Here is a 22,277-nt window from a genome sequence, read left to right on the forward strand (position 1 = left end):
TTCGGGAGACATTGTGGCCAACATGATGCATTTGACATCCCGATTGGAAATTTGGCATCGGTTTAGGGCATCCTGAGTCACTTCCTCATTAGGAGCATCGGGCATTTCCTCATCAAGGACATATTCCTTTTGCTCTTGCATGAGAACAATTCGAAAATTTCTTTGCCAATCACGAAAATTTAGCCCACTCAACTTCTCCTTGTCGAGAATTGAGCGTAATGATAACTGGTTGTTTGAGTTACTTGAAGACATGATTCTACAATTGAATTTTTTTTAATGAAAAACCGTTCATAAATACTTAAATAAGATTGAATGTAATTCATGCATATTTCAATACTTATTTAACGTCTTATTTACACATTAAATTGTCCCTATTCTGTGAAAATAAGGCGATTCCAAGATCCAAGGAAACAATGAGTAGCTAAGCATGCTTTGGCTTGTCTTAGCTCTCAATCTCCCAAGGTAAGAAACGCTTTGCTAATGGCTCTAAGCCACTATTGGTTGAATAAATCGTCGTATCTAATGCTCTCTCCACAATTTATCCACTTTGCCACGACATGTTAGGACTCCATCACTCATATCGTTGAGTACAACCAAAACCAACTTGCATACCCGGTATGACTTATGAGTCTAGGGAGTGGTAGTGATGCCTCGCTTTGGCGTATCCCATCACTACTCTCAATAGGTCAATAAGTGTTGTTTTGGAATGACAATTTTACTCAATATTTAGAGACCTAGGGTTTCAATGTTGGTTGTTTTAAGTGAACTTAATTAATTTAATCATCACAACATTTGAAATCCTAAACATGCATCTAACATATAATTCATACATAAATAATCATGAATATGTAGAGAAAAATCATTTTGAATCATATTGGCAACTAGCATGACCCCTTGAATTCTTCAAGTCTTCAAAAGGTCTTCTTTTGCAACTTCATGGCTTTGTCTTCCAAGAACCTCCCTCTTCAAGACTTGACCATAATTATGCAATACTAGTAACTACGATTAGGACTAATCTAAATATTATGGTACAAAAATACTCAACGGTACGCAGACCGTATTTAGATTTACAAAAATACATCACGGATCGCAGTCCGTATTTTCTATCCTAATCGGGCCCCACTAGTTGCCATTTTTATAAAACCTGTGAGCGAATATACATTCCATTCATCCATTCACTCTTTGTGAATGGCCCATGCATATTACAATAATAAACAAGTATTAATGCATAAACACGCGATAACTAGTAACTAATCTAGGTGGTTAATCAAATTAACACGCCTAATTAAAATTAGTCAAAGTTGTTTTAACCAATTATGTATATAAGCGCAATTAATATTTGAAGCTCCCACTAAATTCCGCATCCATCTTAATTAATCCAATTAATTAAGCCGGTAAAACCCAATTATTTGCCAAAATAAAAATTTGCAAATACCGCTCTTGAAAAACCGAGGCCTAGCGTCCAAAATTTATTAAAATAGTTAAAATCTAATTAGATTAATAAAATAATTAAAACTGCAATATAAGCAAACACGAAGCCAACCATACTCAAGTGGTTTACGCACTGCATACATGCCATATGAAAGTCAAGGTTGTCCAACAACCCCGCACTATACGGCTTGGCGCACATGCCTTCACCACCCCACGTAGCACTAGCTAGGTACACCCTAGTAGCGTTTGCTACGGGTTACAAGGTGCTAGACACAAGGCCACGACTGCTTGCCCCTTTACACCAAGCACATACACACACTAAAACGCTCGCACACCCCACGCACATGGCCGCACGCATCGAGCAATCCTTTGGCAGCCACATGCGGGTTGCTATGCAGCCCGGCTAGCCAAGGGAGACTTTGCCTCGATTTGCGTGCCATAGCCTCGGGATTTTAATCCCAAATTTCGCGTGAGAATTTATTAATTCTAAATTAATTTTAGAACTAATTTTCATGAGCAAAATTGTAAATTTAAACAAGTCCAACTTAAACAAAAAAATTATTTCCAAGAACCATTCTTTAATAAAATTGGTTTAACTTGGTGCAACAAAAATAAGAGGGCAATTACTCACTATCAATTTAATTAATTTAAATTAATCTTGAGTTTTTGACAAAATAAAAGGGAGTTGAAAAAATGAACATAAGTTCAATAAAGATTCCAACTTTAATACTTGTGAATCTTCGAAAAATTATATCTTCCAATATGAAGATAAACAAATTTCTATCACAAGTTTCAAAATTTATGATTCTAATCCACTAAATAATGATTAAATCAACAAAGTTTAACAAAAATTCATGGAATTTAGTAACTCAAAGTTTCAATCAGTTAACATAATTAAAGATTGAATCTTTAGTACTTAAAAGCCTCAATGAACAACAATTTCACACTTAATGCAATTAATTTGCAATTATGTGAAAAATAAAACCAAGTTTTCGAACACAAATTACCACCAAGTAATCATGCCTAAAAAGGTTTAAAATTGCATATAAAATATGTATTAAACCAATTACATAACCACCATAAATATGTAATTAATTTTCAAGGTTAGAAAGACTTATTTTTTTTTAAAAAATGAAAAACCCCTTAAAAAATGCATTTCTGGTCGTTTTTTTAGCTAAAAACCAAGCCCTACAAGGGTTACCATTTCCAGAACGCGTTTTCCACCCAAAATTCACTATTTTAGGGTCGAAGTCTGGGTTTGGGAGCTGAAGTCAGCTCTAATACAAGGTTAAAATGGATAAAATGAGCTAGTAATCTAATTAGCAACTTATAACTAGAAAAATTAAGCCATAAAAATACCTTGAAAAATATTATGATTTCAAAAATAAACGAGCGAGGCTCCGATACCGCTGTTGGGGTTTGGTGAGTCCGACTCACCGCGGAAACATACCCGAAAACAAGACCGCACTCGCAATAAATAAAACCATAAACATAATTAAATTAAACACAAGATTAAGATAAAACCATTACCTTTTGGAGCGTGGTTCGCCTGACCAAATGGGCTCTTACTTTAAAGCTTAGCCCAGAAAATACGAGAGCCTCCGACGAAGATCCACCCGCAAAAACGACTACCGACTTTTAAGTCCGTTACCTCGAGGTTAGCGAGGTCCGACCAAAACTCGAGTATAATATGAGTTTAATAGTATTTACAAATGCAATGCTCTATTGAACTCCTACTCAAGCACCATTCCCAAAAACCCAAGTTGGGTATTTATAGGGAATGGTGAGAGAGGGAATTTCTATCCCATCAATGTGGGAGTATGAAATTCTACAATTTATTTTAGAGTTAAAATAAAATAAATAAGCAAACTAATAATAAATCTACAAGTGTCATTAATACATGTAAAGGGAAGTGAAGACCACTTGGAGAGGGGGGGACCAAACTTGCTGCCCACTCCTTTCTTTCCTTGTGCCACATGTCCCTCACCCCTCACATGCTTCCCCATATCTACGGCCCTATCTAGCCTGAGCCATGCCCATCCACGGCCCAGCCCCGCACTTGGAGATGCGGGCTGCTGCTTGCGGCTAGCAAGCCACGCACTCCAAGTGCGGGTTGCTGCTAGCATGCCGCGAATTCCAAGTGCGGGCTGCTAGCAGCTTGCTACCCTTGGATGTCGCGGCTGCTAGCAATGGTGTGCTAGCACGCACCAACCAGCCTTGGCTCAGCTTGGTGCGCATGCTAGCCACCTTGCTTGCACATTATGCCCCTAGCACTCGGATGCTTGGGGCATTCCGATGCTAGGGGTATTTTGGGAAATATTGTCGATTTATTATTATTTGCGCGTCTCGTCATTTACTATTTTTGACTCGACTTCCGACGCTTGGTTTCGACGCTCTAAGCTCGAATTTTCGACGTCTCAATATTTAATACTCGGACGACTCATTAATTTCATCTGAATTAATTCGTCGAGTCGGTTTGTTCATTGCTTGGGTGTGACCCGAAGGGTTTAGTCAAGATTAAGATGTAATATTAATTATACATTAATATTACTGATCGGAAGCGGCCTCCACCTAGGCATTCCGATCACTTGACCTTAATGAATATATTAGCTTTCTAATAATTCTGAACCCACTATCAGAATAATACACTTGTTCGAAGGACACCATTCCTTTCAAAAGCAAAATCATGGGGAGGAAAGGAATCAGGTGGCTACAACCAAAGTAAAGAAGCAGGTGGACGCTGGTTTCATTCGTCAGTGCTACTATCCAGACTGGGTGGCTAATGTTGTGTTGGTGGAAAAGTCCAATGGAACCTGAAGGATGTGTGTGGACTATACTGATCACAACAAGGTCCCAAGGATAGGTTTCCCTTGCCTAAGATTGACCGACTGGTCGACTCTACAACCGGACATGCTCTCATGAGTTTTATGGACGCATACTCTGGATTCCACCAGATCCCATTGTGGGAAGAAGATCAAGAGAAAACTGCATTTGTGACCGAGTAGGGGCTGTACTATTATAAAGTTATGCCATTTGTCCTCAAGAACGCCCCTACTGCCTTTCAGAGACTTGTGAATACTGTTTTCAGAGATTAGATTGGACGGAATATGAAGGCATACATTGATGACTTGATTGTCAAGTCAAAGGAGCCTGCCGACATTTAAAGGATCTTCGAGAACGTTTACCGAACTCAGCGACATAAGATAATGCTAATTCCAAAGAAGTGTGTCTTTGGTGTTGAGTCCGACAAATTTCTCGGATTTTTGATTGACCAGCAAGGAATTGAGGCTAACCTTTGGAAAATTCAAGCCGTCTTAGACATGAAGTCGCCGAGGACAATTAACGAGGTGCAAAGATTGTCGGGGTGTTTAGCCGCCCTTGGCCGATTCTTGTCAAGATCAGGGGATAAGTGCCGATACATTTTTTAGACGATCAAGAGAAAAGCAATGTTCGAGTGGACAGAGGAGGTCGAATAAGCCTTTGTTTAGCTGAAAAGCCATTTCCATACATTGCCTCGGGTCGTCAGTCCACTCAAGAACGAGAAGCTAGCTATACATGTACCCTGCTATTTCATAACACTCTTTAAGTGTCGTCCTACTTGCTGAAAGGGACGGCTATTAGATTCCTGTATATATCATCAGCCATGTTTTGCATAATGTCGAGCTTAGGTATCCCCCTATTGAAAAATTTGGCCTTGCATTATATATGGCGTCAAAGAAGCTTCGGCTGTATTTTCTGGTGCATTCAATTGTGGTCTATACGGACCAACAACTCAAGAAGCCATTTGCAACTTTGGAAGCCAGCGGCCGCATGCTTAAATGGGCCTTAGAATTGAGAGGTTTCGACATCACATTCGAACCTAAAAGGGTAATCAAGGGGAAAACCTTTGCTGATTTTGTAGCTGAGATGACTTGGCCGCATTTGCAGCCGGCTGGGGACCAAATCTTGAAAGTGTATGTGGATGGTAGTGCAACAGCAACCGGATGCGGTGCTGGGATTATCAGTCAATCTCCTGAGGGAGATAAGTTCAAATATGCAATGAGATTTCAGTTCCAATCCTCTAATAATGAGGCCGAGTATGAAGCCCTATTGGTCGGCCTTGGAATGTGTAAGGCGGCCGGGGCAACACAAGTTGATGCAAGCTCGGACTCTTAGTTGATAGTTAACCGAGTGAATGGTGATTATGAAGCCAGGGATCCAGCCATGATGAAATACTTGCAGATGGTCAAAGAGGAGGCCGAGAGCCTAGAACATTTTACCCTGCAGCAAGTCCCCGTTCAGAAAATCATAAAGCGGACGCGCTCTCAAAATTAGCATCCTCGGCATCATGCGATACTCCCAAATCGGTGTTTTGGAAAGTAAAAGAAAAGAAGAGCATCGATGCCGAGCCTGTAAGAATCATTGACAGAAGCTCCTCATGGATGGACGGAGTTATCTCATACTTAAGGGATGGGGTACTCCCGGACGATCCAAAAGAGAGATGGCTGATGAAGAAGAGGGCAGCTTGGTTCAAAATGAAGAGAGGGGAATTGTTCAAGAAAGCTTTTGTGAAACCATACTTGAAGTGTATCACCCCAGAAAAGGGCATGATGTGTTGGACGACCTCCACCAAGGGAATTGTGGATCCCTAATAGGCGGATGTCCCTTAGTTGAAAAGGCTACCCACCTGGGGTATTTGTTAGGGTTTGGTGAGTCCAACTCACCGCGGAAACAAACCCAAAAACAAGACCGCACTCGCAATAAAAAAAACTATAAACATAATTAACTTAGTGACAAGATTAAGATAATAATTATACCTTTGACACGTGCTTCGCCCGACCTCGAGGGGCTCTTACTTCAAAAGCTAGCCTCAAAATTACGACAACCTCCAACGGAAGTCCACCCACAACTTGAACACCGACTAGGTCCAATTCCTTGGAGTTAGAAAGGCCCAACCAAAACCCGGGTAATTGAGTTAAAAGGTTTTCACAATGGTGATGCCTTTTTCAACTCTTGAGTTCAAAGGTTTTCACTAATAGTGATGCCTTTTCTAACTCTTACTTAAGTGAACAATCCCAAGCCATGACTTGGCTATTTATAAGGAAAGCTTCCTTGTGAATTCCACTCATATTATGTGGGAATTTTTCACAAAAAGATCCCACATGGACCATTTGCTTTTGGCCCGAGTCCATGACCCGTCACCCGGGTCTAAGACCCCTTTTTGCCACATGTTGTTGCCACCATGGCGCGCTGCCACTTAGCGGCTGCCAGCGTGGCTGCAGTAGCTCCTATTTGGCGCGCATCCCTAGCTTTTCGCGTGGCTAGGGTTTTACTTGTTACTTGAAGCATTTTCCCGTCTCGCCAAATCCTAAATTTTGGCTCGACATTTGAGATTTGGTTCTGACGCTCCAAGCTCGAATTTTCGACGTCTAAATATTAATTACTCAGGCGATTCATTAATTCCTTCCAAATTAATTCGTCGCTTCGGCTCGTTAGTTGCTTAGGTGTGACCCGTAGGGTTTAGTCAAGATTAAGCTTTAATATTAATTATCCATTAATATTACTGATCGGAAGCGGCCTCCACCCAGGCATTCCGGTCACTTAACCTTATTGAAAAATTAGCTTTCTAATAATTCTGAACCCCCAATCAGAATAATACACTTGTTCGAAGGACACCATTCCTTTCAATCTCCCACTTGTCCTTCCGTACAAGTGTGCTTTTAGTGTATAGCCCTTTTCCTATGTCGCTTAATGCCTCTTCATGAACTATAAGGTAAGATTTATATTTCATCCTTATTAAGTCTAGAAGTGTTTCTCGATTCCGATTCCGATTGTTAATAAATAGATGATTTCTAAAATCCATCCGAGCACGGCCATGCATTTTACAGTCTCGCTCTACGAGAGGCCTTGTAAACAACAAAGACATCTTCCCTATTTTTAATAGGGGGACATTTCCAGTCTTGTAATGTAGCTTCTCTTACTAAGAGGACTTAGCCGCCCGAGTGATGTCGATATAATCCCCTATTATGGCATACGTTTGACAATCATCAAAGCGGACTAGTACTCAAACAAGAAAGCTCACAATACTTATGGTCGAGGAAAAAGGTTCCGATAGCAATAATGAGAAGTATACTTATTAAGATTTTTAATCAATACCTTTGCAAATGATTCATGACTATCATGTTCTTGTAGCACAAGAAATGGTGTTATAAATCAAACTACACAGTAATCTCAAATGGTCATTAATCGTCCATCGCTTAAATGACCTTGATTAGGGATACTTTTCGATTATAATATTTAATGTTCACTTAATAGGTGTTTCCTTACCAAGACTGGTCTTGATACCCTATTTTGAATATTCCAAGAATCTAATGGACTCATTATTTAATTCTAAACCACAATTAAATAGTCAACGGAGTGATTTAAATTGCATGAAAAATTAAATTACTCCAAAACCTGGATGGTTCATCTTATGATAAATGGTTTTTCCGAATGTTTTAAGAGTTACACTCTTTATAAAACATTTATAGAAATCACACCCATATCTAATATGTTTGATTTCTTTCATGTAATTGTGAATGTTGTCGTTCACTTATTGCATAGGTTTAGTTATAAATACTTTGCTAATCTTAGCATCTTCATTACTGATCACTTTCATAATAAGATGATAAAATTTGAGAGTGTCATGGATTATATGTGATTTAGGATTTATTGTCCAAGTGATGGCTCCCACTCATTTTCATGATTGAGATCTTCAACTTGACAACCTACAATCATTAACGTTCAACAATGAACTTTCCATAGAACATCTTCTTTATTATCGTCTGTAAGGAAACAATATTCTCAACATATATTTTAGTAGACTTTCTAATGATGCTTTGCTTGGGTTTCACTCCAAACGACTCACAATGATTTAGGATACCCTAATCACTTGTGATCATGGAAATTTACTTTAAATTCCCGCACATTACACGTGGATGCACATCCATGTTACCATTCTCAAGCCACTACTCATTGTTAGCTCGTGCTTATAAACTACTTCCTTGTTAAGGATCTAATCCTTGTTAAGGTTTGTGCTTGCAACATCAATTCTCAAATTGTATTTGTTTTTACAAGTCAAGAACTCATCCTGTTACTTATCCAAGTACTTTGGATGTTCTTGGCCATAATCTAACGATCTATTACATACATTCAGGTTGATGGGTACTACATACATACTTCACATGCTCTAAGAAAGTAAGTCGTGTGACTATTCCATATAATAGCGTACATGATGGATTAAGTTGTAGAGTAATTCTCAATCTTATTCCATCCATGTGAAATTTAAGCTCATTCAGTTTCACAAAGTCTTGAAAAACTTTTTGCTATGTGATATGGTTGAAAGTCTCTACTAGAGCTTTCTTGTTTGAATTAGTATTTAGCCTAGCTTATGCTTAGTTCAAACATTTACTTAGTTTTATACATACAGGTAGAAAGCCTTTCAAAGTCCTTCAATTCATGTTTAACACGGTAAATTCCTTTACACGTTCAAACATTTTATTAAGTCTATACAATAGATCTTAATACCCGATATGGACTAATTATCATCTTTTGCTTGGTCCATTGTCAAAAATAATTTCAAATCTAACCATTTAGTATTTGACAGTGATTTCACAATACAGTTCGTAAACTTTTCGTTGGACCTTTATATAATTTACTTTTGCTCCAATTAAACTTCTTATTCATAAGAATTTCTATGTTTCTCCATAAGCCAATCCTATTATTAACTTCATGAGAAAACACTTTCCAATTCCTATATTCAATGCTTCCTTTAATCCCATGACAAATTCCTAGAGCCTTCTTTCAAGTCTAGCATTATTTAGATTTTCAAACCCTTAGACTATTTCATAGTCACTTCCAAAATCCTATTTTAGGAAGGCGGTTTTGGTATCTAGTTTTACATATTTCATATGTGTAATATTGCTAAAACAATCACGAAAAGACTTAAGCATTCCGATTGGTGAATAGGTTTTTATTAAAATCAACTCCGTGAATTTAATTATATCCTTTTCAACCAATCTAGTTATGTATGCATATACATTTCCACATTTGTTAGTTTTCTCCTTGAAAAATTATTTGCAATTAATGGGTCTTTCACCCTTCATGCAAATTAATCAAGTCTCAAACATGATTTTCAAACATGCAGTCTATTTTAGATTTTTATGGCCTCTAACCATTATTCGGAATTTGGATTTGTCGTAACTATCTTATAATACATTATTCCTTTTCTATCTAATAGTAAATAGTATGCTTGTAAGTCTTAGGTTTATTTATAACTTAATAGAAATTTATAGGAATCAATCCAAGCCTTTGGTGAATTCTATACCTATACAGGAGAATTACATCAAATACTGAGTTTCAAGGCGCTTTTAAAGCCCTTTTATTATGTTGATCATACACAACCATTTTTGATGTTTTGTGAGTTATGAATTCTCTTTTAAGGCACTTGTAAAGTCCTTTTGAGTATTCTTGATCAAGTATTCTTACAAAGCCCTTTTAAGGTCTTCCGAGATTCTAAGTTCTAGTTTGTTGCTAAGCTCGATTGTCATCAAGTTCATTTTCCTCCCACTTGTCGTTTTGGAAATGTGTTACTTTCGAGAAAGACACCACCTAGAGCAAAAAACTTTATGTTCTCAATGACGAGAGGAAAACTAGGTCGTTATCTAATCTTCCCTCGGTCAAACTAAATTTATAAACACTTAACAAACCTAAATACGAGTACGCAGTAAGTGAAGGGTCGGACCCAATGGAATAGTAATGTTCAAGCACTTTCAATTATTCGCCTAAGCTAAGTCAAAATCGAAGGTGAGATGTAACACTAACAACTAACAAAACAAGTAACCAAGGAAATAAACACTAGGAACGGGGATCAACAAGTAATCATGTCAATTGCAACAACTTGGAAAGATCATGCCAATCAAAGGTTGTGAAGACTAATGATATGAGTAATCAATTGGAATCAAAGAGCTATCTCCTAATTGTTAAGCTAGGGTTCACTATGAATAACAAACTAAGAGAATCACAATCAAAACCAATCGATAATTGCAATTCCCATCAATTGTTCGTGTCATTAGCAATTACAATGAAATCTAGCATAATTCTCAAGGCCTAATAGAATTACACACATGCAAACCTTCATTAATCACTTTAATCTCAACAATCAATCAACACAATTCCCAAATTAATCACAATTAATCAATCATACAAGTTTCACCCAATTCCTAGCCAACAACTACACATATATCATCATCTATCAACGAACAACTAAAGAAATCAAGAATCAAGAATATATCAAGAACAATTACACTAATCAAGCATCTAACATCAAAATTAAACCAAACAAACATGAAATTGAACAAAGCAATAACGTGAGATAGAGTTAAGAATGCTCATTGATAATAGAGATGATCTTCAACACAATTGTCACCCTTGTATCTTTAATCTCTCAATCACCATTGAAATCCTTCACTTTCTCTCTCTAAAACTACTCCTAATCTAGAGAGAGAACCTCCTAATCTAACCTAATTCTAGAGAGAGACTATTCTAATCTAAAAGTATTTCATGTATGAAGAATAAAGTAGGTTGTACAATATATATACAAAAGGATAAAATAGATTAAATCGCAAGTAAAACCCAGAAACCCGTGCCTGCGGAGAAATCGGCCGCGCCGGCGGTGGAGAAAACCCCCAAACCCGTGCCGGCTGGAACTCGCGCCCGCGTGGTTAGGCACTCGCCCTCGGGGAGCCCGCGGCCTGCCCTAAGGAAGTTCCTGCCTCGAATTTAGCAAATTTGAGCTGCAGCAACCCGCGCCCGCGACCAGCCCGCGGCTGTGCTGCTGCGCAGCCGAGCTGCTGGGTGAGTGGCTGCTCGTGCTGCGCACAAGAGTGCTCGGGCTGCTGCGCTGCTTGGAGCTCAGGTTCGCTTCCTTGACGCTCAGGATCGCCACCTCGAAACTCGAGCTTGCTTGGATTAGCTTGACTTGCATGCTTGGCTTTCCTAACTTTGCTTCGTTAAATTCCTTGAATGCACTTTAGCTCCCTCCTTGATTATTAAATCCGTGGGAACTCGACATACCTACAAAACAAGACGAAGAAATGGAGAAGCGAGAGAAATAGCGGAGAAATGAATAAAATAATAAGAAATCCATTAAAATCTCGCATTTCTCTAAACTAACACACAAACACGCAAATCAAGCATTATTTCCTAAAAACACGACATAAATGACTAAAAATGAGTATAAAAATATAAAGAAAATATAGCCTAAAGGTGCCATAAATGGCACGTATCAAATTCCCCCAAGCTAAACTTTTTCTCGTCCTTGAGCAAAACAAAATCCAACCCTAGGGATAAATGAAGACATTATTCAAGCAAAGAAAGAAACAAGAAAACCAGAGAGGATGCGAATATACACTAACTCACTTTCGTAGGAATCACGTTTAATTTTAGCAACTAAAGAACAACCATTTAAACCACTAGATCGCCCTAGAGGACGAGTGATGCTCTCGTAATGGTTTCCTAAGAGATTAACCTATAACTATCATAATAATACAAACGAGGCAAAGCATGAGAAGGAAATCAAAAGAAAAGAAAAACAAACACATGTTCATGAAAGGACTTTTCCAAATGTACAAGCACAAATGAATGAAAATCTTTTTAAACAAGTAAGGGAGTGCACGTTTCAAGATACCCGAGGTTGATTGAAACATAAATAAGCTAAGCATAGGAACTAGAGAAACGCAATTCACTTTCATCCCAAACGATCTTACCGCGTTCTCCCTACTGGTCTCATATCTTTCCCTAGTGAGCATCTCAAATGTTCCACGAAGGAACGGAAAAAGAGATAATTTTGGGCTACTCGACGTCTTGACATTGCATCCCCTTCTCCTTAGTCTTTAACTCATAATGCCCTCCCTCGGTATATGACTCAACCTCTAGGTCGAAAGGTCTTTCCCAATGGTTGTAACGTAAGGGCAAAAAGGGTGAGGGTAGGCTTAAAATTTAGAATTTGGTGGTATTCCTAATTAGTGAAGCAAAGGGTGATCAAACCTTCTCCTCATAACCAAACAATCGCCAAACAAAAACAAACTAACTCCCCCAAGCTTATTCAAAGCTATAACCACAAGCATATAAACAAATAGCGTAAACGCATCTCCCCCAAGCTTAAAGGAAGCATTGTCCTCAATTCTTGAAAAGGGGAAAAGAATCACATCAAAATATTTTTGATTTTTTTTCTTAATTCATTTCTTTTTTTTTTCTTTTTCCATTTCTTTCAAAGCTATTGTCCATGCCTCTTTAACTTAGGACGGCTTTTACAATTGTTTATTTATTATGTCCTTGCCTCTTTTGACTTTGGACGGCTTTTTCATTTATTCATTTGCCATTATTCACACAAAAGCCACAACACAAACTTGCTTTCAAGAGAACCAAATATCCAAACTCCTCCATCACAATCTCTAACAATAATGATTAATTGCTTCACAAAAACCAAGAATGGAAACGAAAATAAAACAAAAGGCTCAAAATCTAAAGATGTGGCTTGAAAAGAAGGGAAAAGGCTCAAATGGTTAGCAAGAAGGCAAATGTAAACCCAATGAACTAAAAAGAAAGAAAATTAACCTAGAAAAGAAAAATTACCACCCCGAAAAGTTGCCTTTGTCCTTCCTAGATGGTTTGGTCTCGAGTTTGAGAATTATGAATGAAGATTCTAGATTAGGTCCGCAATAGTCAAGGATCCATGCCGCTCATGCAAATATATGTTGAAGGCTTAAAAAATAATGAACCTCACATGGATGCAGCAAAAACTCACTATTGGTGTCAATTTGACTATAAGAAGCAACTACCATCATGCCACAAACAAGTAGAATCTGGTTTCATGGTCCCACTAGTTCTAACCAACTACCTTAGCATGCTTTATTCTAGAATTAACCTAGCGTACTTTCAAACCATGCACACCTTTACCATTTAATAAGAAAACCATTCAATTATACAAGTCCAAAATTATTATGTCCAAAGCAAGAACAAAACAAAACCACATTGCAAATTTGCCTTGATAGAAACAAAAATCTTCTTGGGATTTAAAGAACATGGAAATGCATATACGGATGTGCATGGCATATATGAATCAACATTCCACCAAACATGATATAATACCCTTCCCCAAGCTTTAATGAGACAACATGCTCAAACCTAAATCAAATATTCCACGAGAGGGGAAAACAAAGAGATTAATCCAAAAATACCAACAAACGTCCAACAAGGCATCAACCATTAGAGAGAGAGCAAGGAAAGATATTACCGGATTTAGGTGGGCGTAAATACCCACAAATGACCCAACTTAACCTTTCAAAGCTAATTTCCTCAAGAATTAAAACTTGTTTTCCATGTGCTAGCAATTGTGGTGCCAAACTTCCTTGATTCTTGATCTAAACCAATGCACCAAAGTATATCATCAAGTCATGTACCTAGCAAAAGGCACACAAACATTTCCATGAGAGAAAATATATTTTAAAAAGAAAAGAAAATGAAAGCAATAAAACACGGGTTACTTCCCGGAAAGGCTTGCTTAAGGTACAAGCTTGACCGCTTTAGTAAAATAATAATTCAACACATGCAAGAGCTTGTCAAATGCACTACTACACACTTCATAAGATAAACGGTAGGAAAATGATGGAATAAGAATGTGCAACAAGATTGTTGCATGCAAGTGAGAAGGGAGATGCCAAAAGAAAGAAGAAGAGGGATCAAAAGGAAAAAGAAGAAAATAAGAAGAAGGGGGAATAAAAGAATGGAAAGAAAAAGAAAAAGGCAAAACCTCCTCACTAAAATATTTTTGGGTGGAAACATCACCCTTTTCCTCTATAAAAGACAAATAAGGGGCATGAAAATTATCATAGACAAGGGGGTCCCCAATAGGCTCATCAACAAAGGAAGGGAGGGATATAGGAGAGTAGGGGATATGGTCGAAATTTCTTGAAAAAGGGACATGAGAGAAGGGAATAAGGGCTATGGTCTCACAAATGAACTCTTTCTCACCACCATGCCTCAAGTCACCAATTAGAGCATGAAAATCAATCATAAAATCCTCGAAAGAAGAACACTCATGATTATTATCTCCCTCAAACATCCAACTTCCAAGAGGAACTACATAATCCCCTTCACTAAAATCATGAACAACAACTCCCTAAACTTCCTTAAAGCCTAAAGTCTTAAAGCCATGCATGAATGGATGCAAATTCATTTCAAACTCATCTCTCTCCCATGAAGCATTCTTAATGAACTCACTCAAAAGGCTATGGGTTTTCATTTGATACTCAAAGAACCCATTGGTCATAACCTCAATTGAGTCCAAATACTCATGGATAGAAGAATCACAATCATGCATAAGAGAATCATCGAGATGGGAGGTAGGGTTGAGGTTATCAAAATCAACACTCTCTTCAATCTCAACTCCTTCACCATCACTCAAATTCTAACCAATGGGATCCTCACACTCTCTTGGTTGCTCAAAATCATCATCATCTTCCTCAGCACACTCATTAAATTGGGATTTTTCACAAACAAGCATCTCCTTCCCTCCTGAAGACGCTCCTCATTCTTTTTCATTATCTCTAATTGACCTCTCATAGAAATAAGAATCATCTCCTTACTAGTCCCAAGCTCATTATCAAACTCAATGCACCTAATTTGAGACTCAAATATATCAACAAGAGATTCAAAAGATGTAGAAGGTTGAGGCTCAACAAGAGAGGAAGAAGAAGTACATGTTAAATAATGAAGAATATTGAAACACACCATTAGCATCAACTTGAGCATGTACTTCATCATCATGAACAAAAGGAGAAATAGAGTTGAAATCATGTGTTCTAGGTTCACTTAAGGGATCATGTCACAAATCATGGGAATTCATGCTAATATTAGAAGATTCAACACATTGCACATCAACATTAAAAACATGATTACCCCTATTATAGACATCCCTAGCAAACCAAACATAAAAATCCCAAGCATCATCAATTAACAATGCTCTAAATTCACCATTATGCATGCATTCAACTTCATTTGTAGTTTACTCATTCAAACCAAAATAACAAATCTCACAAGCCTCCCAAAGACTACAACAATTATAGTCTAAAAATCCCTCAAGTCTAATGAAATATACACAAAAAGGCTCATTGTCATATTGAGGAAATGATAGACATGCCATTTTTTTTCTTTTTTTTCAAAACAAAAAAAAAATCAAATAAAAGATAAGTATACCCAAAGACCTAGACTCAAGCAATCAAAAACACTCAAACATAGACACCGTTCCCCGGAAACGGCGCCATTTTGACAAGAGGAAAACTAGGTCGTTATCTAATCTTCCCACGGTCAAACTAAATTTATAAACACTTAACAAACTTAAATACAAGTACGCGGTAAGTGAAGAGTCGAACCCAAAGGAAAATTAATGTTCAAGCACTTTCAATTATTCGCCTAAGATAAGTCGAAATCGAAGGTGAGATGTAACACTAACAACTAACAAAACAAGTAACCAAGGAAATAAAACACTAGGAATGGGGATCAACAAGTAATCATGTCAATTGCAACAACTTGGAAAGATCATGCCAATCAATGGTTGTGAAGACTAATGATATGAGCAATCAATTGGAATCAAAGAGCTATCTCCTAATTGTTAAGCTAGGGTTCACTATGAATAACAAAATAAGAGAATCACAATCAAAACCAATCGATAATTCCCAAATTAATCACAATTAATCAATCATACAAGTTTAATCTCAACAATCAATCAACACAATTCCCAAATTAATCACAATTAATCAATCATACAAGTTTCACCCAATTCCTAGCCAACAACTACACATATATCATTATCTATCAACGAACAACTAAAGAAATCAAGAATCAAGAATATATCAAGAACAATTACACTAATCAAGAATCTAACATCAAAACTAAACCAAACAAACATGAAATTGAACAAAGCAATAAGGGGAGATAGAGTTAAGAATGCTCATTGATAATAGAGATGATCTTCAACACAATTGTCACCCTTGTATCTTTAATCTCTCAATCACCATTGAAATTCTTCACTTTCTCTCTCTAAAACTACTCCTAATCTAGAGAGAGAACCTCCTAATCTAACCTAATTCTAGAGAGAGACTATTCTAATCTAAAAGTATTTCATGTATGAAGAATAAAGAAGGTCGTAAAATATATATATGTAGACACCCATTTGTGTCTCCCCAAAACTAAACCTGGTGATGAATACTTTTCACGTCGAATCATAATTGAATGAAGTGAAAGTGCGAAAATTCTAGTGTTGCGGTTAGTTTTAATTCTCTTCTTTCTCTATGTTTTCAAAAATCGATCTTATGAAAATAGCCAATCTAGTTTAGTTTGGTCCATAGAAAGGGTCCAATAATGGTGTATTTGGATGGGGTTCGAAAAGAATTTTCCAACGATATATTATAAGCCTAATTCCGATGAATACTGAGGAAGTTATGGCCAAATTACTAAACTTGGCCCGGTTTAATTTTTATATGCGGCCCAATGATCTAGAGGAGGGCCTTTTATGATTTATATTTTCTAATGCAATTAGGATTGTTTATAGTCTTCTAGAATTTCTAGAAGGTTCTTTTGAATCCTAGTGTGATTAGCATTGATAATTGAGTTTTAAGAATAAAAGAAGTGTTTTAAATGAAATTACAGTTTTACCCCTCGTACGCTTAAATTTTATCAAAATGTGAAACGTGTGAAAAAACTGTCTGCAGCGCCGCACCACAGGCTGTCGCCTGGCGATAGGCCTGTCGCTGCGGCGACAGAGGCTTGTGCGGCAACAACGTCGTGTTTTATTCTTTTCGAAACTCTAATTCTTTTTTATCATATTCCGACTGATTTTCGTTAGAAATAGCCTCCTTAAACCTCTGTTTTTAATCACCAACTCTCATCAATTCTCCATCTAATTTTCACCAACTCTCATCAAGAAATTCTTGATACTTTCTCTCTCTCTTTTCTAAACTACTTTTCACAAACAAAATTCCGCATTCACAAGATCTAGACACACCTAGCCAAGTTCGAAGATGCCTTCGCCCTAGACGTGAAAGGTTTAATTTCTGAGGGTTTGGTCTCAAATCCAGTCTAAACTTTCTTAATTTTTATTTCAATTATTTAATTTAATTCTTTGTTTTTATTATTTTTCTTCAAGTTACTAACGTGTGTATTTTGTTATTAGAAAGAGGTATGAGGCATCCAAGTAAGTGCTTTAATTGTTTTATTGATATGTTTAGGTTATTATTTTGATTCCTAGTATCATGTTAGGATGCTTTCCCTAATATCATGTTAGGATGCTTTTCTTAGTATGATGTTTAGGGCGACAACAATAAGTTTTTAATATCAATTATGATTTTTATGATGCTTCCTATTTTCTTTCCTAATAGCATGTTAGTATCATGTTAGGGCTAAAGCTTTGATCTTTATTGTTTAGTGAAATGCTAGGGTTTGTTATTAATCTTGTTAGTATCATGCCTAGGATCTTGCTACTATTATGCTTTAACATGATTGTTATGACTATTGTCATGTTTATTTTCATAATTTTTATGATGTTGATATAATGATTATTATTATGATGATTATTATTGTTATTATTATTATGTTGCTTGATGTTTATTGTTATTGCTTGATAACGCCTTTTATGCATGTTTAAAGGGAATTTGTACTTGTAATCACGCTTAATAAGATAATTAATAATCTTGTTTAGGGTTAATATGATTATAATTCAAGTGATCGCCAATAATAGTTGTATTTGTGCATTAATATTCAACCAACATAGATTAAACAGGTTTAGGGTAAACCTATTGATTGCATGTTAGTCAGAAAGCGCACATGAATATGAGAAGAATAAAGTAGAGGCCTATTATTAGGGCAGGTTCAATCTCTTTTAGGTTGGATTTGTACCTTCATCCCCGAACTTCCAGTCATGGTTCCAGATTTGTTGGAGTTAACGATCTCCTGGATCGTTAAGGGGTGTAACCTTCACCATGCGAAAGGTTTACAAGTTCCTAAAACTTGTTGGCGACTCTTTTGCTCTAGCTTCCTTCCCTTTGGACGCCACCATTCTTAAGTGTATGATCATAGTGGGGTACAAATTTGGGGTAATGCTTGAAATATTCCCTACAGTTTTTTGGCGACCCCACTGGGAAGGATTTCTATTTTAATTCCTGAAATTTATTTCGGCAATGATTTAGCATGAGTGGATGAGACTCGAAAAATTTTAAGTATTTCATGTGCATAATTTTGATTAACATTATTGTCATATGCATAAAAAAGGATCTCATTGGAAAGACCATCCGTAATGAGTCAAAAGCATAGGATTTTTACACGTAGGAAATTTGAGGAATATCTTTCACAACTAGAACCGAAATAATGCTGCGAAAATTTGGAAAATTTTTCGAACACAGAAAGCTGCTGAGGCATGTAGGAACTGGCGTCTAGCAAACAGAGCCTGTCGCCGAAGATATGGCTTTGTTGCTGAGCGATAATTCTGTCGCCAGGCGACAAAGCTATATTGCGGCAACAGTCTCTGTTGATTGGCGTTGTGTTCTTACAATACCGAGCTAGAAATATGAGTTCTAATTTCGACCAGTACTAGCACTGTTGGCTCGATTCTACTTCCTGATTGAGTTTTTCTCTTTTTTTCTGAAACCCATATGTATTCTACATATGGACATAATCCTCTGGGAATTCATGCACCATCTACCTGATTAAACGCTCTGAGTAACAAAGGGTACATCCGAGAATGTTGAATTTACCAAACCATGAAAGCGAGTTTAACTCGCGGGGTCCCATCCACTCGCGCCAACCCTTCCAAAGGTAAGGCTTCCGTGCGGTTCATCTGAACTCATAACCATGGACCCTCTTTGCCTAACCCATATCCTAAACTTTAGAGAACTAGAGCCATGGTTAGGTTGCAAACTCATTGCATCATATTGTGCCTACTTGACTATTTGTGCATTATTTGCTATGCATACTCTCTATATACGAGGTTAAAATGGATAAAACAAGCTATCAATCTAATTAGAAACTTTAAACCAGAAAAATTAAGCCATAAAAACACCGCGAAAACAAACCTAAAAACAAGACCTCTGTTGAGGTTTGGTGAGTCCGACTCACCGCGGAAACAAACCTAAAAACAAGACCGCACTCGCAATAAATAAAACCATAAACATAATTAAATAAATCACAAGATTAAGATAAAACAATTACCTTTGGAGCGTGCTTCGCCCGACCGCTTGGGGTCTTACTTAAAAGATAGCTTCGAAATTACGAAGCCTCCGACGTTGATCCACCCACAATTAACAAATATCGACAAGGTCCAATGTCTTGGGGTTAGCAAGACCCGACCGATGAAACCCGAGTATTGAGTTCAAAGGCTTTCACTAAATGTGATACCTTTTCCAACTCTTGAGTTCAAGGGTTTTCATTTACTTGTGATCCCCTTTCCAACTTTTACTCAAGCATCATTTCCAATACCCTTACTTGGGTATTTATAGGAAATGATTGTCTCTCCCACCAATGTGGGATAGTGAGATTTTCACATTTTATTTTAAAGGTAAAATAAAATTATTTAAGCAAGCTAGTAATAAATCAACAAGTGTTAACTATTCATGAGAGAGAAAGTGAGGACCACTTGGAGAGGAGGGGACCAAACTTGCTCCCCACTTTCTTCCTCTCCATGTGCCACATGCCCTCCCTTTCACTAAGCTCCCATTTACTCCTCCCTTGCTCACGGACCAGCTACCCGCCCCACGGCCTAGCTACCCGCGCTACGGCCCAGCTACCCGCACCACGGAGATGCGGGCTGCTGGTGCTTGCGGCTAGAAAGCCGGGCACTCTGAGTGCGGGTTTCTGTTGTTCGCTGCTAGCATGCCGCGCACACCGAGTGCGGGCTTCTATAGCTCGCTGCACTTATATGCCAAGGCTGGTCCTTGGCCTCTAGCAATGGTGCGCTAGCACGCACTAGCCAGCCTAGGCTCGGCTCGGCTTGGTGCGCATTCTAGCCACCATGTTATGCATTGTACCCCTAGCACTTGGATTACTCAGGGAACTCTGATGCTAGGGATATTTTTGGGAGTTATATTGATTTATTACTATTTGCACATCTCGTCTTTCATTATTTTTTACTCGACTTCCGACGCTCGTTTTTGACGCTCTAAGCTCGAATTTCCGACGTCTAAATAAATATTACTTGGTCGACTCATTAATTCCTTCCAAATTAATTCGTCGCTTTGGCCCGTTGATTGCTTGGGTGTGACCCGAAGGGTTCAGACAAGATTAAGTTGTAATATTAATTATGCATTAATATTACTGATCGGAAGCGGCCTCCACCCAGGCATTCCGATCACTTGACCTTACTTAATATATTAGCTTTCTAATAATTCTGAACCCACTATCAGAATAATACACTTGTTCGAAGGACACTATTCCTTTCACTTTTGGGGTTCTTTTAAGACATCTAACTAACTTCTCCTTAGTTAAATTTACTATATAGAATTTCTTCATTTTTAGAGAGAGAATTATCTTGAATAAGATGAAAATTTGTATTTGATTAGAATTTTAGAGAGAGAAGGTCAAGATTTTTGAAACTTTGTTCTTAGATTTTAGAGAGAGAAACTTGGTAATTGATAATTGCTAAATTTTGATCTTCATTCACTTTGATATTGATTAAGTATTTGTAAGAATTCTTTCCTCTTTAATGCAATTTTAAGTGTTAAATTCTTGATATATTGTTGAATTTCTATAGTTTGTTTGATTTGATTGTTGATATTTGGATTGCAATGTTGATGAAATTGATGTTTAGTTTTGTTATGCTTTTCAATTTTACAATGTGTAGTGAGTAGTTCCTTTACTAGGGATGTGGTGAAGCATTTATGAATGATAAGCTATAGCTAATTTGGGGTTTTTGATTGATTTGATGATGTGATTAAATTGGTTGATAAATTTGTGTATGTGTTTGATTTGAAGAGGAGTAGCTAACCTTGATTATCAAGCTAGATTGCATAGTAGTTTTCAATAACCGAAAAATTGATTTGGAAGCTATTATTATCGATTGATCTTGTTTAGCGATTTTCCTTTAGAGTCATTTGTAGAGACATCTAGCTTGATGAAATAACTCTTTGAGTGATTTTGATTGCAAATATCGTTTTCCCTCGTGTTGCTTGATTGATCAAATTCCCGACAAATTAGCCAGTTTATCGTGAGTGCATTTGGATCCTAAATCCCTAGTGCTTTGATATTGAATTCTATTTGTTAAGCTTTGCTTGAGTTGATTTGCCAGCTTAAACCAACCCTATTGTTTAAGACTTCGAAATAGCTTAACTAGAGACTTTAGCATATACCGCATCCCCTTGGGTTCGACCTGGACTTACCCCTATACTTAAGGTTGGGTTTGGATGAATAAATTTTGTTTTGATCGAGGATACTTAGAAATCAACGACCTAGGTTTCACCCGCGTCAAATATATTATTTGAAGATTAATAATTTCTATAAAGACAAGAAAAAAGAACGAATGACCTCACGAAATTGTCCAACTGTTACATTCTCAAATTTCAATAAACTAAACCATGCTCTCGCTAGCAAAACTAAAGACAACAACAAATAAAGAAATTTTTGGAATCATAAATATTTGTTAGAATAGAACAACCAAACCCATTCTTTTGCTCTCAATAATACCCTATGTATTATATTTTCATGTTCGAAATTTACACTAAATTAGAACACAATAATTAAGAACCACCACCAACATTACTCCCCATCACATACACGCTAATATT

At 37.3% G+C, this 22,277-nt stretch overlaps 1 protein-coding gene across 1 annotated transcript in view; it reads left to right on the forward strand.

Moving 5' to 3' along the window:
• Positions 1-22,277, forward strand: part of LOC110706719 — a 62,720-nt gene that overhangs the window by 39,714 nt on the left and 729 nt on the right. The gene's annotated exons all lie outside the window — the stretch shown is intronic.

This window comes from Chenopodium quinoa, unplaced genomic scaffold (genome assembly GCF_001683475.1).
Source record: "Chenopodium quinoa cultivar QQ74 unplaced genomic scaffold, ASM168347v1, whole genome shotgun sequence".
Classification (NCBI taxonomy): domain Eukaryota; kingdom Viridiplantae; phylum Streptophyta; class Magnoliopsida; order Caryophyllales; family Amaranthaceae; genus Chenopodium; species Chenopodium quinoa.